Source organism: Temnothorax curvispinosus, unplaced genomic scaffold (genome assembly GCF_003070985.1).
Source record: "Temnothorax curvispinosus isolate PA1 unplaced genomic scaffold, ASM307098v1 QBEX01015410.1, whole genome shotgun sequence".
Lineage (NCBI taxonomy): Eukaryota > Metazoa > Arthropoda > Insecta > Hymenoptera > Formicidae > Temnothorax > Temnothorax curvispinosus.
The window spans coordinates 579,986-598,595 of record NW_020225190.1 but is presented as its reverse complement, the minus strand read 5'-3'; the positions used below and the strand labels follow the sequence as shown (position 1 = coordinate 598,595).

The window sequence follows — 18,610 nt, the reverse complement described above, 5'->3', positions numbered from 1 at the left end:
AATTGGGCGGTGGACGTAATCGTTTTCGGCCGTAAACGGAGCGGTAACGTAGCAATTAAAATTCTAATTACGCGTAATGACAACCCGTCATTCGCGGACGTTCGTTTAATTTCTCCTATTTAATTTAACCGCCGGGTGAGCTATGCGTGCTCTCGCGAGCCGCTCAAATCTATTCTCGACGTGAGCGAAAACATTTCAGAAAATGCGAGAGAAATAGAGAAACTGCGCTGTGAATCATCTCATCGCAGCATATATCCCAGTTGCGGGCAAACGCACGCGATCTAGCGATTCATCATCGCATGCAGTTGACGCGATTTAACTGTGAGTCTTTTTCGATTGAAAGATAAATCAGAAGTTTTTGTGAATAGTTCTAGGATATTACAAAAGAATTCACTAATAGTTTTGTATCGTTAATCAAACGGATGCGCCAGAAAAATATTGGATAAGAATTACGTTCAACAAATTAAATGATCATTATTACTTTCCGCTGTACATCTGTATTATATTTCGGCAGAATAAAGGACGATTTCTCAGTTAACATTCTTCACGAGTGCTTCTAGAATTAAATGTGCAGAGAGAAAGAAAACATGTTCCTCTTAACAGTCGCACCAGGTGTGAAGGGGTTAAGCATTCACGAGACTTTGTTCGTAAATCCGCCGGCTGATATTATAGTCCGAAAAACCAGTTTCGCACGACAGCGCGCCGATAAGATTTAAGTTACTGTACTATATGCGCGAGCATCTAAGGCTACTGGATGCTGCAAGGTGGCTACGCGGCCACAAAGTTATCGTTGACGCGCATTCTAACGGCGCTAAAAAATAGCCTGCGGCGACAACCGGTGATTAGGAAGAGCATAAATCACGCTAACCGGAGCACTTCGCGCCCCTCGCGACGTTGTCCGCTTCGTAATAATACGATGACAGAGTTACGAGGAAGAAAAGGTGATAATCATTCTTGCAAAATTACACGGTTTATGATGCACGCTTTTTGTTCAAACGGCCGATCGTAATTGCAGAGTTAAAAAATGCGCTGACATGATAATCGTATTATTATATGGGCAAGATATTCTGTACTCCTTGTAATTTATTGATGCGAAAAATATAGTGTCAAAATGTGTCGATACTTATATTTATGCCGAAAAATATCATCAAAGATTATAATTTTTATTGCGATAAATAGTTACACGCCTTTATCTATAGCGTATATTTTTAGCGTATATTTTTTATGTATATTTCAAAAATACATTTTTATGTATCTTTGAAATTACACGTAATTGATTTTAAAAAGTATTTTTATCTTGCATCTGCAACGATTTAAATTTTTAAAAGAATTAAAGGAATTTTTCGTTAAAGGATTAAATTCCATTGTCATGGAGATTCGTACTTCGGACAATGTGAATAGACTGCAAGAGCATATTGAGTATGAATGTCTAGGTGGCTATTCAATGTCGTTTTTCGATCGCTCGGAAACGGACAAGAATCCGAGATCTGATAGACCGAGTTTCAACGCTGTATTCTGCGAACCATGTTAGACACGGGGTCGGAACAGTGCATCGCAATGGTGTAAGCTTCAATTGTGCTCGTTATCGAGATCGGATAGTCGGTCGGCACACCGTTCGGTGAAAACGTGAAGGTAAATGGAAAGTCTCCTGCGAGTATAAGGAAGTTGAACTTTCGAAACTCTTGTTATACTTTGCGCTGTACAATAGTGCAGTTTCGAGTACGTTCAATGATTGAATTGTCGTCAACAAAAATCCGTCAACTATCATCCTATTATAGAAATATCATACCACTTTGTTATAAAAATACTTTATGCATTGTGATGAAAAATTAATTCTGCAGTATTATTTCCATTTTTTTATATTTATGAAATCGATAATTTCAGTTATTAACAGAATATAATATTTTTTTATTTCATGCTCAAAAGAAAATACATTGCATTTATCAGACGAGTTAAAAGAAGCATTCAATAGTTTGCTTCATAATATATCTTATTTTTCTTAAACTGTTTTTTATGAAAAACTTATACATATATATAAAGGCAGTTTATTTAGACGATAACAAAGCCACGTTTACATTACTTGTAGGAATGGGTGCGGTTGTGGAATAATAATAAGTACTGCTCCAAGATACTTGTAGATAGATTTTCGCCTACGACGTGCGATTTTTTTGACCGTTTCTAAGACTTTTAATCTGTGATACGCGATGCAGAAGTGCAGAAGTGAACTTGAAAAAAATACGAGCCGTATTAAAAAGACATAGGTATGCCTCTAGGCAACAACATCCAACCATTGCATTGTGCTCCGTCTCCGGTTTGTATTTTTACGATTGTCTTCTCTTGTAATTACGCTGAAAACGATGGCTGGACGAAGATCCCTCATTCGCTCCAGTTGCATAGCGCGACGATGTTTTCGACGCCCATCCGAATAATTTCCATCTTGGTGCGCTGGTGGTTATGACGCGCCCCGCCGTACCATGGTGGAATACATGGAAACGGAAATGCGCAAGAAACGAATCCCCCGGGTATTTCGCGGCGAGGCAACATCGGTTTTTTTGCACGCTTCTTTTTGCGAAACGGAGCGTTTCTATTCCGCGTGCATAGAATGTGGATTTGCAGCGCGGGCATATGCCATGCGTTTCTTTTCCTTTTACGTCTGCATCGATACAAACCGTCGATGATGGACGATCGTTCGACTACCGCTGATTTCGCGGGTAACGAGGAACTAGCGAAAAATACGCGGTTCTCTTCCACGCGAGGTTTTCGGTCTAACATTCGTAACGAAAAATTCCGCGTCGATCTCTATGCATATAAATCGCATCGCGAATCGACAGACTCGCGAGGATGTGCGATGGTAGAATCCTCTCGAGATCATCGACGAAGCTTCGAATGCTATGTAAATGATAGAGAATCTCTCCGGGGAAAAACGTTGCATGTATACCAAATCTCAGATTTGATTGGAAAAATATTGATATCTTAAAAATGATATAAATATATACAGATAATGTAAAGAAGAATCTCTTTAAGAATAAGCTTATCGTCGTTTTATTATTAAAGATAAAAATAACAAAATATTATCTGGCATAATTGTTATATAAAGCATTGATTTCAAGTTATTATGGTATTTTCTATCGTAATATTACGCTTGCAACATTTTATCGAGGCATTCTTTCGAATCTAATATCTCCCGAATGCAAACAGCTCCCATGGCGTTGTATCGTATTTCCCGATCGAGATGCCACTCCATAAATGTCAACGCGCATTTTTCGCGCAGGCTGATATAATATCAGCTCGGTCGAGGTCGTTATGATGGTTCTATAGCCCCCCGGTTCCAGATACATTAATGTCGCATTTTGAAAGAATGGTATGACTTTCTCGCCGGTATTCTTGCTTAAATGTTCGCGGAGAAACGAGGGCCAGCTATCTTGAGCGAAAGGAAATTGCGGGAATCGCGGAAAATGGAGGACAGTGGCGAATGACCCTCTCTCCCCTTTTCTCTATCTCGATAAAATAAGTTACGCAAAGAGATAAGACGAAGAGATAGGAAATAGAAAATACGAGGTAAGAAATCGGCGTCGAAAGTCGAGGAGGAGGACCGACAGCGAGACGGAGGATCGCATTAAGACGCTAGGAAATGAAAAGAAAGCAGCCAACGATACTTTGCTGATTCGTGCAGTCGAAAAGAGCTGAGCAAACTTTGGGCAATATAACTTGATGTTTACTTCGAACTTCAATAATAAAGATAAGTCGAACGATCTTTTCCAGGGTTTGTCGCGACACGATAACGTACCGGTACAATTGAATATTCACATTTGCGAATGTACGAAGAACTTAACGTCCCTAAATCGGATATCTTTGATCTTTTATCGTCGCTGCTTGTTATAGCAACTCGAAGCAACGGATGTTTTTTTGGAGCTTTACAAAAAATTATGACATCGAATGGGTCTTCTATTTTATCTCCACTAATAAAATATGAAAAGAAACGTTCCAGTTGCAAGGAGTATTTTCCACATTAATCTTCGGACGTTTATATTCATACGGCGCCGTCAAGTACGACTCTTGTATTCGATTATTGCATTGAGCGTGCATTTTCTGAACATATGGAGTGCATACGCGGTAACAATGCATTCTTTCCTCGCGTCGCGTCGCCCTCCACGACAAAACGTTTCGCGACCGAATGCGAATTCGTGTGATACGTACAAATGCACTTATATAAGCTCGACTTGGAAGAGACAGCTTATATGTAATGTCGACCGCCCGTGGCGCCGTGCAGGGGGCTAGACTCTACGTAGTCCATATAATCGCATACACCCGACTGCATGCATGCATCAAGAGCGCGACGCACGAAAGTACTGAACGTCTCGAGAGGTGCATAAACGAGCGACAAAAGCGGCGCGTATATCAACGACAAGGGCAGAGAAAGCGAGATATTAACTAGTGAATATCGACGCTATACGCTTGGATAAAACGTTATTTTCTTTACTTTAGTTTTAATTAAAATTAGACGGGAAACGAATTAATCTGATAAAAGGAAAATTTCTCACGGACTGTAAAAATAGTAATTATATACAGAAAATTGCGTTATCCAGATTTAAGACGTTTTGAGCAAATAATTGAATTAATTCTTTTACAAATAAATATTACCATAATAACTCTGACATTTTATATAAATATGTAAAAATATATTTAAAAGAAAAATAATTATGTATAACGCTGCAAATTCTGCACTTTATGTCGATAATATGAACGTAAATCTGATCGATCATCGTCACTGACTTCCATTAGTGGGAGCAAATTGCATAATTGGCATAATAGGCTCACGAGACGCGTACGTGTTCTCGGATCATTTCGAAACCTGTCGGGACTTGCATCGCGTTTATGCGTTTGCGTTACCTACCCCTCGGGATGATTCATTTCATCGTCGCAGTCGTCGCGGCCGGAAGACAAGCGCCCGTGACGTATTCGGCGACGATGGCGTGCGTGCTCGATAACGATAACGATAACGATAAGAGTCGTCACCGGCGCGTCCGCAATAACGATAAAAGTCCGACGCGATGCCGCATTACCGGTCACGTTTGTGTTTGACACACGAAGGGTAGCCAGGATATGCCGCGACAGGTCAAAAGGATGTGTCGGTCGGTTCGTTTCCTGCCCGATTTGCTCCTATCAAACTACACGTTTCGACAGAAATTAACTAACGTAAGATGCTAAAACTTATAGAGGATCATTGAGAGAGAAAAATCTACTATAAATTATTGTTACAGGAATATCGACTTCAACTTCATTAAAGAACTGTAATTGAGAAAAAGTGCACGGTTAGCAGCATTTTATATGCAGAGCGCATCTTTTATGAGTGAGTTTCAACTTTAAGTTTAACATAATACGCGGTATGGCTATATACAGTCTCAAATACGATACTAATCGTTATGTGAACGATATTTTATCCTGGGGCACTTACGCTCGCCGATAGAATCGATCCCCCGTAAAAGCTTCTTCCTGTAACAGTCAGGACAACAACGACATAGAGCGAGACTGGAAGAAGAAGAGAGTGAGGAGGATGTCTCGAACCATATTTGAGAGATCTCGTGCGCGTCTCTTACGGAGGTAAGTTTCCGCGAGCACTTCGAATAGTTCGCAATATCTCGCGTAACGGGAGACTCGAGCCGCTGAGATGCCAAGGATAAGGGTAAGGAGAACTAATTGTCGCCCCCAGACGACTCGTTCCTTCTCCTCCGTCGTTCGTTCCCCATCGCTCGCTCGTTCGCTCGATGGGGATACTTTAATGGGACTTCCGGCCGCCGATAAAATCGCGATTCGTGCTTACGAATTTGCGTGCACTTCACTCACCGTGGTGGGTGTCGTGCACCCCCGGGAGTACCTGCGCGATAATGAGGGAGAACTCGCGAGGCCGCCGAATAAGCCGCGCGCCGCGCCGCGCCGCGCCGGCTGGGCGCTTTCGAACGTGATCATTTTGATACTGACGTTCCTTGCGCTTTAATCATTCGCCGGCGAGTAGTTGTTAGCCTGAGCGGAAGCGGAATATTTTTACGCTCAGGTAATATCGCGTGTGTCCGCGAAAGATTGAGCGATTCATTAAACACTTTTCAGGACAGAAGTGAAGGGTTTGAAGTTTTACGAGATTCTTCTGACAAACGTGAGAAGAAGAAACGTCTTGCGGTTTCACTTATGGAACTTTACCTTTGGATTAATTAGAAAGTTGCTATATTTAACATAAGCAAGCTTTGAATTAAAATAATAAAATGCATCATGAATTTATTTTCTATATTTTTTAAATGATATTCAATGGAACCGGTTAATAATTCAAATATTTTTTGTTCTATAGACGTTTAATTTATTTGAGAAAAGTGAAAAAATAGCGTGATATATGCTCCTTAGAAAAAGAAAAGAAGAGAGAGGAGATAAATTACAAATTGATATAAAAACTGTAAAATAATATAAAATAAAATAATTTATTTTAATTATCTTCCTTTCTCTAACATTGCTTATAATCGTAAATTAAAATGTTTTTCACATTTACTACTACGGGACGTTTTATACAACTGCGATGCAATTTTCGGTGTCTGCAATAAGACGTGACACGAGACCAACTGAAACATGAGACGTTGTCTTATTTCTGCTTATAAAAATATAAACGTCATCAGCTAAGTGCTTCAAGGTCCTTTCTTATCGTGATAATTTGATATTACCAAGACAGACAAAGGTGGACAAAAGAGACAACGGATTATGGAACAAGAACTGCAAATTCGTATCTTGAAATTGGATTGTCTCTCATCGCTATTTCTATTTCAAGAGCATTAAGAGAATAACTCGATGGCATTTCAGTTCTATTATTTTTATAAGAGCTATAAATTATTTAAAAATTCTTTACTTTTAAATTTCTACCCTTTCACTCAGCTTGTCCCGCCGTAATCCGCCTATCAATTGATGAAATTTGTTATCACCATGCCAATCACGCTCTCAGTGACAAACAATGGAACAAAGGCACAAACGTATTGTTTTGCAGCTCTTTTTCCATAAAGGTAGCAATGTCGCCTACTAGTGGCGATTAAAACGTCCCTTTTAATTAGGCATCGGGCAATCCGATCCATCCCGTCTATCCACGTGTAACCAGAGATTTTAATAGAGAGAAAAAGAGAGGGAGGGAGAGAGAGAGAGAGAGAGAGAAGAGAAAACTGGACGTCAAGCCGTTATTATCGTACGTCCAATAAATCCGAGTAATTTAATTCCCGTGCCGTTGCCATGACATGTCGGCTATTTCGTTTTTCCAGCAGCACTGCCCTCCGTTTCGCGTTGCTTTGGGTTCTGGTTACATTAATCCTTTCCGATGACGTGGACACTTTTAAATACTCAGTGAACGCGTCCGCAATATCTTGCTTAAAACGTTTAGTAATTTAATGGACAGCCAGTAAATCTTATTATATAAGCTGAGAAGATTAAGATACATCAAAACTTAGAAACATCAAAAACATAAAAGTTATTTTATTTTTATTTCTATATATAATTATATTCGCCATATCTGAGATAGAATTATTCTTTTTAATTTATAGTGACTAATGTATTTAATTATGATTAAGCTTTTGAATTTTATTCGATTACATTTAACTAGAGACAGCGTGGAGTGCTATCATGCATCCATTAGTGCAACATTTTCACATGTATGTACATTAATCAAATATGCAGCATACTGCGCTAAAGTTCGATGAAAGGGTTAAGCTTGATATATGTGTATATGTTAATCGAACACTTAAACATGCATCGGCCTCGTACTTACGGTAGCTCGCTTTTTGCCAGGAAATCTCTGCCGGACTCACGCTAAATTTCTCAGCGGTCGTTATAAATTTCTCTAGTCGCGCAGAAACTTTAGTAAATAATTCCGTAGGACGAGAGTGCAAGGATCGAGCCCGGGGACGAAGTCCGCTAGCCTTTGTCCCCGGTAGTTGGGTGCTGCTCAAAGTTCGCTATCTGACTACATATATAGAGAGGAATAAATTGTGTCTGAAAATAGATGCGAGGAAACTATAATAATTGCAAAAACGTAGTCATTTACTTATTCAGCTTTCTAATTAGAGCTTATTCTTTTAGTAAAAAACTTACGTTTGTAAAGGGTTGGGAACGTTCTTTCAAAACGCCTTGCAACTCTGAGGGGAGACAATAAACGTATATATAACATATATGTAGTAAAAAACTTAAAACAGCACTATTTCTAAATAAAATAAATTTAATTAAGTAAAATAAAAACAATTGGAATGATAAATATCAGGTTGTTCGGTATATCGCAAAAATTTTATTTTTGACTTGAACAGATTTTTATTTCGAACCAAATGCAAAAAGGAAATTACACAGTTATCGGTATAAGATAAATATCGTAAAATATGACTTTTAAAAAATAGACGGTGATAAAAAGAGTTAACGGCAGATTTGTGAGAGAAACGACCGTATGAAACCAGTGATATGAAAGTAACGATCGCGGCTTCCGTCCTTGGATTATTATGACAAACGGACCATCGAAAACGACGATTGGATCGGCAGCGAAACGTGCGGCACGTGTTATCGCAACGTGTGCGTAGACGCAAAACGAAGGAAATGGTTTATATGTGGTAAACGTGCCCGGTTGAAATAGTGTCTCCCCTCGGTGAACCAAAATGTATCGGAGAGAGTCGCGATTTTGATCAAATTTCGGCTTCCACTCGTGCGTCCATGTAACGCTCGCCATTATTTTCCTTCTGTTTTACAACCGAAAATCCACAAAGCTTTTACTGTTCATATTACGAGTTTGTTGATAAACATTGAACGATCGTTCAACAGCGAAAATAATCATAGATTTTTATCTTTTTAATACATAAAGTGAAAATAAAATCACATTTTACAATATTATAATATTAGGTATTAAAAAGTAACGTTATTAATTATTTACGTGCGCGCACTTAAATACAATGAAATAAATGCTGTATGGCGAGAAAGACCAAGTTCGACGCGCGAATAACTTTTGTTCGCCTTTAACAAAGCCGCGCCCGCTTGTATTTCTTTCAGCTTTCCAAGCATGCGACTTCTGTTTATCAGTGTTCGTCGGCATGCAAAACAGCCTCGCTTCTCTAATATGCATATAAAAGCCACTCGTCGTTGGAATGCGTGCCCGAGAACGGTCATACCGCATAAGAGAGATCCTCTTTATAGCGATTCGGGGTCTTGACATTATTTTCGTATCTCGATCCGGAATTCGACATACGCGATGAAAAGGAGAGGCTAGCAGAGCAAACAGACGAATACGCGATTTTCCGTGTGGGTGGGTCCAAGGGGGAGAGACCGATGCGATTTCAACTGCGCTTTGCTATCGCGGCTTTTTTAAAAACGTTCGGTATGGGCTCGGCTGGATTTTTTGCATTCTTATGATTTGCTTTGATACATAACTAATATTATTTATGCCGTCTCCTTACATTCTTGATAGAATACAAATAACATCCATCTCACAATTAAAGAAATTAAATTCCTTTATATGTAAAGAATTTATGTTTACTGATTTTTTTTGCATCAATTTTTGTGTTAGGTGTTTATAAATTAATGAATATACTGTATATTAGCTAATTAGGGTTTATCTACCGAATAATTATTTAACTTGTATAGAAGCATACAGTCATCACGTGGATCACCTTGTGGAAACGATGAACATTCGATCCGGTGACTCATAGCGATAACTCACGCGAATAATTATAGGTCCGTGTTTCGCACGAGCGAGAATTCCTGCGAGTCGGAAAGTAACGAGCATCAGCATTCTGTATCACTTACGCATCGTTTGCCGCAGTTTCTAATTTCAGATATTCCGTGCAATGATCTCTGGAATCTATATTTTTACAAAGGCACAGATAAATAGCAAATTAATACCGACTTAAAATTTATTTTCTTTTGTCGAACATTTCTTTTATCGACATTTATAAAGTTAAATGAGTTTTTAATTAGCAAATAGGTTTATAAGAATAAAATTATAATTCTCCATTATGTGTAACAAAATACTTTTTGAAATTAATTGAACTAAATGGTTTTGTTACTTATTTGCTCTTAATTTTTCAACGACTTTAATAGTTTTACAATAATTTTACTATTCAATTTTATTGCAGAAATATTTGTTATTTTGATTGAAGAATCTATAATTCTCTATAATTAATCAAATAATTCAATTTATTAAATCATAACTTTTTATTAAATTGCAAGTATGTATAGCGTTTTTCCATTTATTCGATAATTTCGGTTACGACATTTGCGCTTATGTAAAAAAACTTCCGATACCTTGATGTAAGGCAAAATCGATTCTCGATTGGTAAGGGAATTTGTATATGAAACGCGAGAGACGATAGTTCTCGGACACCCTGCATGCACTGCAGCTGTATATAACTACAGATATATATAGATATATGTCGCCGCTGGGAAGCCCATTGCCTCGAAAAATGCTCGTGACCATCGGCACACTGAAAAATGTCGACTATCTCGATAGAATATCGAATCGGATGTCCTCTTCCCTCTATTTCACCTATCTCTTTTCGCATTGTCCCTTTTCCCACACCTTTTCCTTTTTCATCGCCACTCTTTCACCTCTAGTTTCGTCCTCACGTCGCTGATGTGGAAAACGAATTTTCTTATCAGAACGCCATTTGGTAAGAAGAAATATCCATCTTGCGACTGCAGCTGTGCTCGTTGCGTACTCAGAACGAATATCCTCGGGTTTGCATAAAGTGGAGGGCTCCGTGAATTCCGTGATATCGAGTCAGCATCGATCAAAGGAGTGTGGAAGAGATCTTAAAAAGCTGGCGATCTATCTCGTATTCAGTGAAGTAATAAGAGATTTCATATTTTGATTAGCCAAGATTTATTATCCGATCTTATATATTGAGTTACTTAAAATTATCACTATTTTATTGACCTCTTTAAAATTGTGTTAAATTAAAAAATCTGGATACTCTTCATAAAATCTAGATTTTTTAAAATCTAGTAGTCGATCGGAATCGTTGAAGGATCAGACACATATGAATTTTTATTCTACTGGTCGATTCACCGTGGGAACCAACCGACGGATCAAATGGCGACGTGCGTCGTGTCCATATCGCGGAAAGAAATCGGGGAATTACCACCCCGGACGATATAATCGCGATGGCGGACGGGAGTTTTCCACGTTCACGGCGGGAATTCGCGTTCAGGAATCGCGCGCAATAAAATGCAAATTTTATTCCGCGCAATTTGGTTAAGCAGTGCCGCGTCTTTCTTTCAACTCCCGCGTCTCTCCACCCTTTTTCGCGGAACGGCTCGGGCCATGCCGCCATAAAACAAAGCTCCACGACGCAACCGAAAAGCTTGAGTGAACGAAACCGAATAAAAGCGCAAAGGGAACTACAAACAAACGTACGAGAGTCCCCTCGCTTGTCTCCCCTTTCTCCTACCCTTTTTTTTTATCCTTGTCCGGCGTTCTCTTTCTTGCTCTGGGGCAGCATTTCCCAGCTTTTTTCAAAATGCGACACCTAACTTTCCGATGTATCGGAAGATTACGATATTACTTTATACATTTTACAATATAAATAGTTAGAAATTAATTAATTTTACAAATTAATTTACGACAAACTTTATATATTTATTCTTAAAAAATATATGCATTTTACAAATTATTAGTATTATAAAAAATTTGTTTATATAAAGAAACAGAAATTTGAAGGGATTTAAATATAGATTGCAGATTATACAAATTGTGTTTCTTTTATCAAAATGTTTTACATTAATTAACTTATTTTCTAGAGAGGTTTTATATTTTTCTTATTTTTCTTTCAAGTTTGAAATTTTCTTTTCAATTGGGAAATATTTTTCTAGAATGTAAATAACTGCTTTTCTTTATTTTCTCTCTTTCCTCTCGGCTACGTGTATTTTCTCTTCTTCCCACGCTGCTTGCCCTTTTAGTATTGCTCTAATTCTATCTTTATTTTTCCGCGCTGCGTTATTTTCTTCTCGCTCGCAGTTCAGTTGCCCGAGAACAGTTAACGAACGTATTGTGAAAGAAATACAATGGGAAGCTGGTAGAACCGAGTCAGAGTATCGCGGAAGAAGAACTTTATCCGGCACCGCCCGTCGCTGTTTGCAATCTCCTTGCATGTCATTCGCGTATACCGCTAATTTACACTATAGACCGACGAGCAACACGAACTGCCGGCGGCCTAACAGCACCATTAGCGGCACTCGTCGTCGCGGATGTTCATAATCCAACGAAAACACCGGTCTGTAATATTACGCGATTAGCAATTCTGTTACGCTGGCAATTTGCAATATTCGGACACTGACACGCTACGAGCTGACGTTACAAATTCATATATTCGTACATATCAATAGCTCTTTTACATCATGCATAATAAAGCAGTATAGTACGCTGTTTTATGTAAAATTAGTGAAAATTATCATAATTTCGACAAGCGACAAACATGCGAAGCATTAATAGGGTTAAATGAACATGACATAAACATAAGAGAGGAAGAGAAGTGGTTAACCATCATCTCTATCATCATAGATACAGTTCAATTTTAACTTTAATACATAAAGGACGTTATATTTTGTATTAACAAGTTAGACAAAATTAAATCTTATTGTTAGTCCAATTTTTTATTATTTTTCTTTATGATAAACAAAAAAGATATATAATAGTTATAAATTCAAATTGAGAATAAGTGTTATTTAGGTATATTATACACTTTATTTCTTTATAAAATATCTACACTCAGATCAAGTCTTTAATTATAATAGGTGAAAATATATTAATGTTCGATACGCTACGTTCTCTTTTGTATTGTATTAATTTATGCCACAGTGTGCTTGTGCGTTCATCCTTCGGGAACATAAAAAAGCTGGAAATATCCGACAGGATGCGGGCGCATGTTGTCATAAATCGCGCGCCTTATATACTATGCGAAAGTATTGCGCATTGAATGCAGTCTCGCAGAATTGGACGCTCGCGGAAGTGCCGTTCATTTCTCTTGCATAAACCTCTGCCTACGCTTGTACACCTGCCATCGGAGTAAAATTGGCCGAGCTTTCGATACGAAGCACGTACGCAGTCGATTTAATTCACGAAAAGTAACGGCCATACTTCCGAGCCGTTCTTTACCGTAAAACTGCGCCGCGCCCGCGCTCTCGATTGCATATCCGAAGATATATTCCGGATACTCTATTTTATTACATTCAGCATCAAATATCACGTTTAATATTTTCATTAATTTTCCCTTTTAAAAACATTGTCACATCACATTTCTATTTTATAACAATTTAGTATATTTTAATTTAATATTTTAATTGTCTATCTTCTTTCATGCGTATAATAATTAATCGGCATACGTTCAGTAAATATCCAGTAACAACGATAATGTAATATTCTGGTTTAATTCGCTTAATAATTTCTTTGCCTCCAATATTCGCAAATAATTCTTTGATGGCGCTTACAATTGCAGAAAATCTTTGTAATTTGATATTCTTAAAATTGAATCATTCATTAGTCTGTGATGGTATCAATAATGTTCGGTGCCGGCTGACAAACCCCGTAACGGATGTATAAACGTGTAAATTCGCATTGCGACCTGCAAGTAACAAGGCTCACCTCCTCAACCGCTCATTCCATTTCGGCTTCCAACGCTGTACACTCCCTTTGTAATAGCTACAACGTTCTATAATTAATTTCAACCCTTCCGGGAATCCATTACCACGTGCACTCGGTCTCACAGATATCACGACGGCACAGTAGCTGAAAGCTCTGTCCATTCAGGATAGAGCCCGTTATTGGGCCTATTGACTGTCTCAACGTGAATACGTCGTCTCATCCGGAGAGCAGCGCTCGTCCCGAATAATAGTAATTAGTGCGACGGTCCTAATAGTTGCTCTCTTTCGCACCCTCATTTCGACGACGGTAAGCAGGCGGTTGAGATAAGCGGAAAGGTGCGCGCTTTATGTTACAATCATTTACATTTTAATATAAATTTGCTAACATAGTCTGAATATCATAAATAAGCTCAGAATTAGCTTTCTGTGGATATAGTAAATAATGTAGGGTATAAACAAAATTTTGAATCAAAATTTAAAAGTTAAATTTTGAAATGCAGCTTTTAGAGAAATACGAGTAAAGATTAAAGAGAGAGAACATACATATTTTAGATAGAATTTCAAAACTCGATTTTTACGTCACTTTTAAAATTAAAGTATTTTTGTTAATTAATATAGAATTTCAATTTTAATTATCAGAATTAATTTCGACCAAAATTAATCACAGTCTATATATTTTAATTTATTATTTGGCACAAACTGCATTTTTATTCTAATAATCGCCGGTATTAAATATATGCATTACGTAACAAGGGGATTTGTTCTTTCCTTTATTAAATACATATTGATATTTAAATAATTTACTTTACGGAATTAATTCGGTTTTAATCGATATTGTTCAAGCGACAGACTTTCCGCGCTCGATCGTTAAAATCGCAACGGGGCTTAAATGACGAGTGACGCGTATAATCGTCGAAAATCCCCGGGCAGAAGCGACGCCGCCTCTGTAGCTTGCAGCGGCATACGTGGAAGTATTAATCTTGGTATTCCGATACACGCGCGGATAGAGGCGCATTAAGGAAACTTATTGGAAGGAGCAGCCTGTAGCAGACAGTGCGCATTTACCAGCGACCGCAGACTAATACCTACCGATCTACTTAATCCCCGAACCCTTTAGGATGTCAGTGCGCGCGCGGTGGCTGGTAATTAGCAGTCCCATCAACAAACAATGGATACCAATTTACCTAGGATAATGGCGCGAACCACGGCAAGAAAGATTATCCCTTCTATTCAATATATCGGTCTCTGATATTTGCGCGCCAAGTTCGCGTCGAAATTTCACGATCGCGTCGTAAAATATTCACAGCAGCCGCCAAATGTTAGCGCTGGACCATCTCGATGGACCGCGAATCGATTGCGGTTGGACCTCGGCTTCATGGAAACTATAACTACGAGTCTTGTTATTAATCTATTTTCTGTTCTAAAATACTCCGTGTCTGGCTCCACATATTCTATTTTTATATTTTTCTTTCGTAAAACTTCGCAAGTTTCCATGCAACAGGCAGCCACGTCGCTGACCTAACCGAATCAAATCGAAGGTGAGTTATCCGAGGAAATTGCATTTTCGTTGCGAGAAAGAAACCAAGATAAAGGGGACAGTGAACACGCGTAAAGAAGGTAAGATGATCTTCCACGTTGCCATATTGAATTTCATTTGGGTATCCACTTTCATGTGCAGATGACATTCTTTGTCTTCCTGGTCGCGGGAATATTGCATTCTTCCGGAAACCTTTCCTACCTTTCCGGGCGTGGAGGCCCCTCATCCGGTAAAATGAAATTCCTCGTCCAATTTGCTATCCGGTGTGAGTGCAAACGACCTCTATCACTTTCTCGATATAGAAAAAAGAGAGGGACAGATCGATGGGAACCGAACGAGATAGAAAGAGAGGGAAGACCGGAAATCGCGGAAGCCAGAGGGCAAAATGTATCGGGAGACCCGAATGTCATATGTGACACTGGCGATTGCCCGCTCGCCTTTTTTCCCCGTTTTTTCGCAGGCTCGTTTCGGCTGCTCTTGCCGCGAAATTCGATATCTCGCGCACAATAAAATCGAACCTTTTGAGAAGGAGGTCCGTACCTTCGACACGAGTTATTTCCATGGCTTGCACGTCGGATCGAAGAGCGTGGGAGAGCGAACAAACAATAGCGTCGATTTTAAACGTTCCTACGTGCATGCTGCGCCGCGCCGGTGGACTTTATTTCCAGCGTCTCCTACTCCTTCCGTTCGCTTCTCGTGATCGAAAACAATGTTAATATCCGGGCGCGTGATTCATCCCGTGATTGACGTCCTTGACCCGTTTCGACGACGGAAAAATTTGGGTTTACTTTTTTTCATATGCACTTTTTAATGTTAACGGCATACAAAGCAAAACAAAAGAAATCCGACAGTAGTAAAAAATGCATAAATTTGCAGAGAACAAACTCATTGCGAAGCATTCGCAGAGAGAGAGAGAAAAGAAAGATTTTACTTCCTTGTAAAAAATTAATCTTTCTCTTGTGAGTGGAAATGTTTCCACAACAAATTAAACTCCCAGCAAATATAATTAAAAAAAACTTTCATTTATTAAACACTGCAGTTTATACATATAGTTTTGTTAGAATAGTCAAATTCCAGTACATGATGCGCCTGAATGCGCCACATCTATAAAATATCACATTTCACGAAATTGAGGTTTAGATTTTTACGCGCGTGTTTGAGTTTACGGGAAGATTTTACGTAGTCGCATACTTCTGCTCGAATGTCTAGCAGTTACGATCGTGGACGAACTCCACTCTGCACGCGGTTTACTGTAGATGAAATAATATAAGGGTAAAGTGGTAAAAATTCATCCTCGTTGAACGACGCGATTTCTAGCGAATTTCAAGCTACAGAGATTTACAGGGACATTTGTTACATAAAAATTGAGATTTTGCAATTCGCGAGGTTGAAATGCAAATGACGTTCAAAGATACTCATTTCGAATGGAAGGACGTTTTTTGGTTACAGTGAAATATTTCAACCACAAAACTCCTCCGCACTTGAAAAAAAAACCAACATAATTATTCTACAAGTATTGTCAATACCGTTTTGTCCAACCGAAATGGCAATCGGAACGTCGCACAGTCTCGCGTCTCGCGTACCTACTCTCGCTTTCCAGCTCGACATCCCAGAAAATCCGCTCGAAGTTCTTAACTCTCGCCTCTCTCTTTCTCTCTCTCTATTTGTCTTTGTCTTTCTCTGAGCTCTCTTCGATATATACTTAATACTAAGAAGCTCAGAGTGGCGCACTTCGAGGAGCACTCAGAGGGCTCATTCCTCCCCTCACCAGTTTCTTTCATTAACGAAGTGTCTTCTTGTTCTTTATTTCTCCGTTTCCACCGACTCGGGAAAAAGCTAAAAAAAAGCTAACCGATGAAAATTTTTCTCTAATTCTTCCTTTTCCTTTTTTTTCAGGTAAGTGGTCCGATGCTCTCTTCTCGGAGAACAACGTTTCGCCGATCTCAACTCTATTTTTAATCACCGGCTAGGCTGGAGATGGAGAAAAGAAGGTACAACTTTCGCTCGACTACCTTACATAGTAATAAATTGACTTCATTATTTCATTATTGCGATATACCGATATATCGACAAATCAGCAATGACATTAATAATAATGTAACAACAAAATAGTAAGTACTAAATGATAAGATTATATCTTCCGTTGATACTTTACATACAATAAGAAGAGAAATATACTGTCGTATTTCCTGACTTCATTTACGTGGAATTACTTTACTAGTATCGCACGTTGATCGATAGCGCAATTATAGACAGGGGGAAACGGAACCGCTACGAGAAACGGTGTTACTTGTTACGTTTTCCCGCGTGCATACGTATAACTACATACATGTGGGCGAGTCTTGCGAGAAACTGTATCGGAAAGCTGTCTTCCGATATTCCGGCTAGCTCGGGGTTGACCCTCAGCATTCGCTCTCGCGCCTCTCGCTTCTTCGATTTTTTTACTCCGACCCGCATAACATCTGCGCGCGCGACACGATAAACCTATGTGTGTTAGTATAGACCCAGGTAGACGTCGCACGTGACGCAGCACGAGGAGCAAACGTGAGTATCTCTCGGGTGGTTTTGTTTCTCTTTGAAGAGGATCGCTCTCGCATGATGTTTACCGGCTTACCCGTAACTAATTAGCCGATTGCAAAGACGGAAACTGCTCTTGCGTTGCATGAGAGTTTCAGACACATTATTCGATAAAGTTATTTTGTCGCAAAAAAAATTAATATAAATTTTCATGTTTTAATTAGCTAACACGAAAATAGTATACGATTATTATTTTTTTCTTTGAAATCAGGATCTACGTGGTTGAGAATGTCCTGTGTATTTTTAAAACGTTAAAATGTTTAAATCCTGAAACGCTATAAAATGACTGGTTATTTTTAAACGTATATAAGTCTGTCTCAGTATACTGTCGCAGTAATCCTGCTGAAAACACGAAACTCTGAGAATTTGATGGTATTCTAAATCTAAAAATAAATAGATTTATGTAAGAAAGCACACTTACCCACTTCATGCGATAATAATAACGTATACTGTTCGTATATCGGTCCTTCAACCACGCGCCATCGTGACAATAGAGCGCAATTGTGCTGAATTACGTCGGATAGAAGAACAGTGGTTTTATTGTGTGTGAAAACCCCACCGTCTCTAATTGTCGATTCATCTACAGATTGCGAAAGCCGTGTTCCGACTTAAATGCCAGACGATTTACAATGACTGCGCGCGCATATAAACCGCTTACATTTACCAGGAAGGAGGTCACATCATCGTGTGTATCCTTATCGGCGACGAGCCTATATCGAGGCTGTTGCACCGCGCGACGTGTTTCCCGCATCTCGGCCAGCTATTATGCGTTTTCTCCCTTCGATTGCATCGGATGCATGCCGCACGTCACAGGTACGACGTGTATGGCGTACTCGATCGAAGTGTTCTCGGTTGCACGACGCT

General features: G+C 39.0%; 1 protein-coding gene across 2 annotated transcripts in view; it reads left to right on the top strand.

The window, feature by feature from the left end:
• The window catches only part of LOC112465627 (tyrosine-protein kinase transmembrane receptor Ror), a 238,617-nt gene that overhangs the window by 97,453 nt on the left and 122,554 nt on the right, over window positions 1-18,610 (top strand). The window contains exon 1 of one of the 2 annotated variants that reach the window (XM_025033259.1): window positions 17,141-17,160. The exons of the other annotated variant lie outside the window; for it this stretch is intronic. The gene's annotated coding sequence lies outside the window, so the exon portion shown is untranslated. Of the gene's footprint in view, window positions 1-17,140; window positions 17,161-18,610 lie in introns of those variants that run through there. 2 annotated transcript variants of the gene reach the window in all.